The sequence below is a fragment of the Beta vulgaris genome, chromosome 3, assembly GCF_026745355.1.
Source record: "Beta vulgaris subsp. vulgaris cultivar EL10 chromosome 3, EL10.2, whole genome shotgun sequence".
Lineage (NCBI taxonomy): Eukaryota > Viridiplantae > Streptophyta > Magnoliopsida > Caryophyllales > Amaranthaceae > Beta > Beta vulgaris.
Window position 1 is genome coordinate 36,151,000 of NC_079204.1, and position 8,617 is coordinate 36,159,616.

General features: G+C 34.9%; 1 pseudogene; it reads left to right on the top strand.

Moving 5' to 3' along the window:
- The first annotated feature begins 786 nt into the window (after nt 1–786).
- LOC125495624 (uncharacterized) lies at nt 787–3,350 on the top strand (annotated as a pseudogene).
- The last annotated feature ends 5,267 nt before the right edge of the window (nt 3,351–8,617 follow it).

Here is an 8,617-nt window from a genome sequence, read left to right on the forward strand (position 1 = left end):
TACTTAATCTGTTTAGAGATAGGCTTTTCAATGTGTTAGATGGGTTATAATAAGTATCCCTTGTTTCTTTGCCAAATTTTTGCAAGGTATAATCTTGTTTACTCCTTTCTTGCTTATTTTTAAGCTAAATATCTTTCATCTAGTAAGTGAATAGTTATGAGCTTATATTCAGTTGGGAAGCATTGTCTTATGCATTTTTTTTTTTAGAATTTCCTATCCTTCGTACCTAGTTTGTCACTTACCAGTTCTTACTTGATTGACTAGATTTGAGTAGGGGCAAGCTATGATCAAGTTCCAATTCTGATATACGAGCAATCGATTACAATTGAATTGCACATATTGCTGGAAAAAATGGCCCCTTCATGATTTTAAGCCTTTAGGGGAATCTTTTCCTTTTGTCAACCTATTATTTCTGTGCTTCAGCTTCTGGGGTAACAACTATACTGTAATAACTTGTGCTCATTTGTGATAAAGAAAAAAGTTGTGTGCACTTTACTGAATCAGAAAACATATTTCTTCCTAAATATTCCTTCAAGTGGCTGTTTTGTTGTAATATGGAAATTTATTTAGTTATGATCAAGTAATATGTTTTATGGCTCTATACTTAGCAACTGAGTTTAGATCTAGCTGAGATTATGATTGATGATCTGAAACATATCATTACTGTCTCCATAATCAGAGTTTAAGTTTATCTGCTAGTATATAAAGATCTGATTTTTGGATTATGTTTATATAACTACCATGGACATGAGTGCTTCTGGACCACTTTCAGTATATGACTTTCTCTTTTCTATTTTCAGGTGCATGAGTTTGGATTTGGCAACCAAACTTAAGCGTATAAACCTGTTTATTGAAACTCTAAACGAAGCTAGCCCAGAGAAATTACTTTACATTTTTCAAGACAGACCACGTGAAGACTCAGAGATGGGTGATGAAAGAACCTTGAAGGAATTAGGAGCTCCTAAGCTAGATGATGAACCTCTCTGCATTGTTTTTCCAACCTTGGAAAGACCTTTGAAGCTGAACTCAGGTTTTCTTAATCTCCTTCCCAAATTTTATGGGAACGCAGGTGAGGATCCTCATAGACATTTAAAAGAATTTATAGTTGTTTGTTCAACCATGAAACTTGAAGGAATTGAACAAAATCAAGTAAGATTGCATGCTTTCCCATTTTCCCTACATGACTTAGCTAAAGATTGGTTGTATACTATGTCTTCTGGTTCCATTACGACTTGGGACGCCTTACAAAAAGCTTTTCTGGAAAAATTCTTTCCCGCCAGTCGTATTGGATCCATAAGAAAGGAAATATGTGGAATTAGACAACATAATTCAGAAACACTTTATGAATATTGGGAACGTTTTAAAAAATTATGTGCCTCATGTCCACAACATCAAATAACTGATCAACTCTTGATTCAATATTTTTATGAAGGATTGTTGCCTAACGATAGGGGTATGATTGATGCTGCTAGTGGTGGTGCATTAGTAGACAAGACACCAACTCAAGCTAGGAATTTAATTGCTAACATGGCCTAAAACACTCAACAACATAGCACTAGAAATGATGTTAAAAGGGTAAATGAAATTGACTTAAGTGGTGTTAAATCTCAATTGCAAGAAAATGCTCAACAAATTGCTACTTTGACCACTTTAGTGTCTAAAACTGTTGTTGGAAATGAGTCTAGAGTTAGAGTATGTGGTATATGTTCTGAGTTTTCTCATGCCACTGATGCTTGTCCTACTTTAAAAACTGAAGATGTTAATGCCTTAGGAGGTTTTTCCAATCAAAGAAAATATGATCCTTATTCACAGACTTATAATGAAGGTTGGAAAGATCACCCAAATCTTAGGTATGGAACTAGACCCACAGTTTTCACAAACTAATCAACCTAGGCAATTTGGTGTACAAAACCCTTCACCCCAATCTTCTGGCCCATCATTAGAAGACTTAGTGAAGCAATTAACTACTCAAATAGGTCAAGTACACAACCATGGAGTCGAGTATCAAAAGAAAACTGATAATCACCTTCACCACATAGATACTCAAATAGGACAAATTTGTACCTCACTAAGTAACCTAGAAACTCAATTTTCAGGTAAACTACCATCTCAGCCACTACCTAACCCAAAAGAGAATGCCAAAGCCGTGACCCTTAGGAGTGGGAAAGAGTTGAGTGAACCTAAGGAAAGAGTCGCGAGATTGAAAGAGAGATAGAGGTTAAACCTGACGATGAACTTAATATAGGGGGAAATGAGGAGATTGAGAGTAGAAAAGACAATGAAGGAAAGGGTAACTTAATTCAGAAATTGATGTTTCTCGTTTTAAAGATGTGCCCCCTTTCCCTTCCCGATTTGCTAAAGTTAAGAAAGCTGCTCTTGACAATGAAATTCTTGAGACTTTTAGGAAAGTTGAAGTCAATATTCCTTTACTTGATGCTATTAAACAGGTTCCCCGTTATGCAAAGTTTCTTAAGGAACTTTGTACTAACAAAAGACAATTTCATCCTTCTGAAAAGGTAAGTATGGGAGAGAATATTTCAGCTATAATTCAAAAGAAGCTTCCCCCTAAATGTAAAGATCCTGGCATGTTTTCTATTCCTTGCAAAATTGGTAATTCTAAATTTGAAAGATGCATGTTAGATTTAGGAGCTTCGATTAATGTGATGCCCAAATCTGTCTATGATACTTTAAATGTGGGATATTTGTCTAAAACTGATGTGGTTATTCAGTTAGCTGATAGGTCAAATGCATTTCCCATTGGAGTGTTAGAAGATGTACTGGTTCAAGTAAATGAATTAGTTTTTCCGGCTGATTTTTATGTTCTTGATATGGGTGATAGAACCGATAATGTTCCTTTATTGTTGGGAAGACCTTTCTTGAAAACTTCTAAGACTAAAATTGATGTTCATCAGGGTAATTTGACGATGGAATTTGATGGTGAAATAATTAAGTTCAATATATTCGATGCTATGGATACCCAAATGATGTCAATAATGTTAGTTCTATTAATTCCTTTGATGCTTTTGACTGGATAGCTCAAGAAATTTTGATCTGTGGTGTGAAAAATTGTTTGAGACTGATAATTTTACTGATAGCAAGGACACTGAAATGCCTGTTTCTTTAGTAGATATGTCTGATGTAGCAAGTCTTGATTCGCAAAATGATAAAAAAGATAATTTTGATCTTTCTATGCCAGTGTCTACACCTAAACTAATCCCTTCTATTGTTCAAGCACCTCAATTAGAATTGAAACCACTACCCTCGCATCTAAAATATGTTTATTTAGGTGAAAATGAAACTCTACCTGTGATTATCTCCAATGCTCTAAATCAATTTCAAGAAGATAAATTGGTAAATGTGCTAAAAGACCACAAGGAGGCTATAGGATGGACCTTAGCTGACATAAAAGGAATTAGTCCCACCTTATGCATGCATAGAATTTTTCTTGAAAAAGATGCTAAACCCACTAGAGAAACTCAACGTAGGTTAAACCCTCCATGATGGAGGTAGTTAAAAAGGAAATCCTTAAGTGGTTGATGCCGACGTGATTTATCCTATTTCTGATTCTCAGTGGGTGAGTCCTGTTCATGTGGTCCCTAAAAAGAGTGGAATAACTGTTGTTGAAAATACTAAAGGAGAGCTTGTTCCAACTAGAGTGTCAAATGGATGGAGGGTCTGCATTGACTATAGGAAGCTTAATCAAGCACTAGAAAAGATCATTTCCCTTTGCCCTTTATTGATCAAATGTTAGAAAAACTTGCTGGTCAGTCATTCTTCTGCTTTCTTGATGGTTATTTGGTTATACTCAAGTACCCATCGCTCCGGAAGATCACGATAAAACCACATTTACCTGCCCTTTTGGTACATTTGCATTCAGGAGAATGCCTTTCGGACTATGCAATGCCCCTGGAACTTTTCAGCGTGTATGATGAGTATTTTCTCTGATTTGATTGAACAAGATATGGAAGTGTTTATGGACGATTTTACTGTTTTTGGTGATTCCTTTGATAGATGCCTCCAGGGTTTAGCTCGTGTTTTGCAAAGATGTGTTGAAATCACCTTGTATTGAATTTTGAAAAATGTCATTTTATGGTAGAACAAGGTGTAGTACTTGGGCATATTGTAAGTGCTAAAGGTTTAGAAGTTGATAAAGCTAAAATAGATGTTATTAGTTCATTGCCATATCCTACATGTGTTCGTGAAGTTAGATCATTTTTAGGGCATGCTGGCTTCTATAGACGCTTTATTAAGAATTTTTCAAAAATTGCATCTCCCTTGTGTGTTTTGCTTGCTAAAGATGCCACTTTTGATTTTAATAGGAATGTAAAAAGGCTTTTGATGAGTTAAAAGAAAGATTGACTAGTGCACCCGTGCTTCGACCACCTGATTGGACCTTACCCTTTGAAATCATGTGTGACGCTAGTGATAAGACTATCGGTGCCGTTTTAGGTCAAAAGAAAGATAAAGAATCCAATGTGATCCATTATGCTTCTAAATCACTTGATTCTGCTCAATGCAACTATACTGTAACTGAAAAAGAATGTATCTGTGATTTTTGCTTTAGAGAAGTTTAGACCTTATTTACTAGGCACACATGTTATTGTGTATTCTGACCATTCTGCTCTAAAATATCTCTTGAAAAAGAAAGAATCCAAACCTCGCTTGCTTAGGTGGATGCTTTTGTTACAAGAATTTGACTTTAGAGATAAGAAGGGTGTTGAAAATCTAGTTGCTGACCACCTCAGTAGAATTGTTCCTAGAGATGATTGGCCTTTAATGACTGAATTCTTTCCTGATGAACAACTTCTTTCAATGTATCATGTTGAAACTCCTTGGTATGCTGATATGGTTAACTATTTGGTCACTAGCACATTTCCCCCGACTCTGTCTAGAGCTCAAAAAGACAAGATTAAATCTGAGTCAAAATATTACTTTTGGGATGACCCTTATTTGTGGAAATCATGCTCTGACCAAGTAATTAGGAGATGTGTAGACCAATCTGAATATGCTTCGATTCTTACATTCTGTCATAGTCTTGAAAGTGGAGGACATTTTGGTCCTCAAAGGACTGCTCATAAGGTTCTGGAATGTGGTTTATATTGGCCTACACTTTATAAAGATGCTTATGTGTTCTGTAAGTCTTGTGAACGTTGCCAAAAGACTGGAAATGTATCTAAAAGGAACGAAATGCCCCAACATGGAATCATAGTATGTGAAATCTTTGATGTGTGGGGAATTGATTTTATGGGTCCCTTCCCCTCATCTTTTGGTAATCTTTATATTATTCTTGCTGTCGATTACGTTTCTAAATGGGTGGAAGCTCAAGCTACCATAACTGATGATGCTAAGACAGTTGTTAATTTTGTTAAGAGTCACATATTTAACAGATTTGGTATGCCAAAAGCCATAATTAGTGATAGGGGTACCCATTTTTGTAACAAAACATTTGGGACTCTCCTTGAAAGATATCATGTGACACATAGAGTAGCAACAGCCTATCATCCTCAGACGAACGGACAAGCTGAAGTGTCCAATAGGGAAATCAAATCAATTCTAGAAAAGATGGTAAACCTAACAGGAAGGACTGGAGCCTTAGATTAGATGATGCATTGTGGGCATATAGGACAGCTTATAAGACACCTCTAAGAATGTCCCCTTACAGACTTGTTTACAGAAAAGGATGCCATCTACCTGTCGAAATCGAGCATAAGTCTTACTGGGCTGTAAAGCAATGTAATATGGACTACGAACAAGCTGGACAGAGGAGGAAACTTAGTTTGCAAGAACTAGAAGAACTTAGATTAGCAGCTTACGAAAACACTCAGATTTATAAAGATAAGACTAAAGCCTTTCATGACAAGCGGATTATTCAAACTGATTTCTCAGTGGGAAGAAAGTCCTTTTATATAATGCTCGCTTAAAGTTGTTCCCTGGTAAGCTTAGGTCCAGATGGTTAGGTCCTTTTGTTATTACTGATATTTTTCCTCATGGTGCAATGGAGATTAAAAGCTTGGAATCTGGAAAAGTGTTTTAAGTAAATGGCCACAGATTAAAACCATTTTATGAGTTTGAGCATGCAGGTTTAATTGAAGAGATCGAGCTTCATCGAGAATGATGCTTGCATAACGTCGAGCCAACGACATAAACTAAGGGCGCTACTTGGGAGGCAAACCAATCCTGCTACTATCACTTCCTTTGTTTTATTTTATTTTCTTACTGTCTCTCATTTTACACTCATCATTCATGCTTATGTTTTATCATATAGCTAGGAAATTTAGTCTATTCTAACTTGTTTTTGCTCCTTGTCCCCAGCACCATGCCACCTTCACATCTCATGAGTGATACTCTAGAAGTGGGAAGCAATCAGAGGTTCCAAACTAGCTTTCTATTGGAAGGCAGCACATTACAAACATATATGAACAAGGCAGCCCGTTATGATCTCCATTATTATTTCTCTTTGTGAAGAAAGATACACATAACCAGCTAAGTTCTCTCCTTCTTTAATTCAATTCTTTTTCATTGAGGACAATGCACATTCTAAGTGTGGGGGGGGGGGGAGATAAATGGTGAACAATTTCACTTTGGAGCTGGACATGTGGTAAATTGGCAAAATCATAGGCTGGATTGTGGCGTGTGCTGGCATTATATGATGTATAATTTTATAGGCTAAATACAGGTTCTGGTATCCATGACTTTAAAAAAAAAAACAAAAAAAAAAAAAAAAAAAAAAAAAAAAAAAAAAAATTGGGATATGTCCTGTTTTAGGGAAGTGCTGCAAATTTTCTGTAGAATTTTTATTTTATTAAGTACTATAAAAAAAATAATTGTGCTTTTGCTTGCATTAGTTATAGAACTTTAGTTGCATTTAATTTAGGATTTCCACCTCTTAACTTCCTAAAGAATGGCGATTAGTAAGTTGATAAGAAACTCTAATCTAACTTGTTTTTGAAATAAAATAATTTTTTTTGAAATAAAAGATTTTGGGAATGTTATATAATTGGAAACGGATAATCAAACTTGAGAGATTTATAATACAATTGAAAAAAAATTATCTTGCTTCTCTTAAATAAGCTGGCTAGATAAATAGACCAAACCTTGTGAGCTTCTGAGCCTATTAGACTGACACATCTGCATCAGTCTCATTATTTTCTTTCTTGTGTGATAGTTCCTCAATGAAGTGTGGCTCTTGAACTTGACTTGGTACTCTTTGAGACTTTTGTGACAAATGCTATGAAGAAATGATTTAGGCGTTCTTTTCATTTTTTTTCTTAGCCTCAGAGATTTTATTTCACATAATATTTCCTTTGTTTAGCCCTTTTGAGCCTTAAATCCTGTTTTTATTTGCTAACCATACATTACAAACTTGCGGCCTCCTACAGATTATACCCATGCTTGGCTAAGGGGAGCTATTATCTATTGAGTTTGTATTGTAAGATTGTGTTATGGTAATTGTTGAAAAAAAAAAGAGAAAACAAGGGTTTAAAAAAAAAAATTATTATTGAAAAATATCAAAGAAAATAAATGTTTGAAAGTCATAGAACGATGAAAATGCTATGAAATATCCATATAAGTATTATAATGGCAGTACATGTGAAGGATATGGTGAATAATATGAAAAGAAAAAAAATGGAGTTTGTTGTGAGTGGAACCTCATAAGTCATGTATTTTTGCTCCCTTTAGCTCGGCTTATAATTAACTCCACATTCCTAAATATTATTCTTACCCTTTAGCCTGGCCACGTTACAACCTTATGAAAGACCTTTTGATCTTTATGCATTATGTCACTTCAAAGTGGAGAATTGAGACGATAGTCAAGTTTAAAGAAATATACTTCATTTTGAGTCGACTCGGTTATAGGTTTGAGTGAATATTATTTAACCCAGACACATGAGTGTTGAGTGTTTTTATTTATTCCTGTGAGGGTCTATTTATTGAACTTGATACGCATACATTTGTGGATTCATGCTGGAAATTTTTGAGTTGCAAAAGATAACAATTAGTTCATGAAGTATTATGAGATTTGATAGTTCGATTGTTTAAACACCAAGAGTATGACATCTCCATTAACATTTTCTCAACGTTTTTCTGACTAACTTTAAAATGTTTTAGTTTCTTGTAGTGTGCTTATCTAATTTCGTTATTTCCGACAAAGAAAATTGAGGTGGTATATTAGGTCTTGCATTTAGTTTCTGTCATTAGAATATCCATGTTTGCTAGTTGGTTTGGGAAACTATGTTAATAAGGCTTTGTGGGTATGCCATCTGAAAATCCTCACAAGACCTTACTCGTCCACTAGGGTATCCTAGAGGTTTAAAGGGCTTGTTGCACATGCTAAGTGCAATCGTGATTCCTACGACAGTGAGTTAGGTTTATTGCTTTCCTAGTATAGTTTTACTTTTATTTTAGTAGTATTTTGATCGAGGGCGATCAAAAGCTAAGTATGGGGGAATTTGATAAGAGCATATATGTCTATATTTTTGTCCCCTAAAATTAGTCTTATGGTTGTCTTCTATGTGTTATTTTATAATATTTATTGACTTTTATTAATAAGTGACTTATTTATGTCCATATTATATTTTATTGAATAATTAGCTTAAATAGTGTGTTATTTTATCAT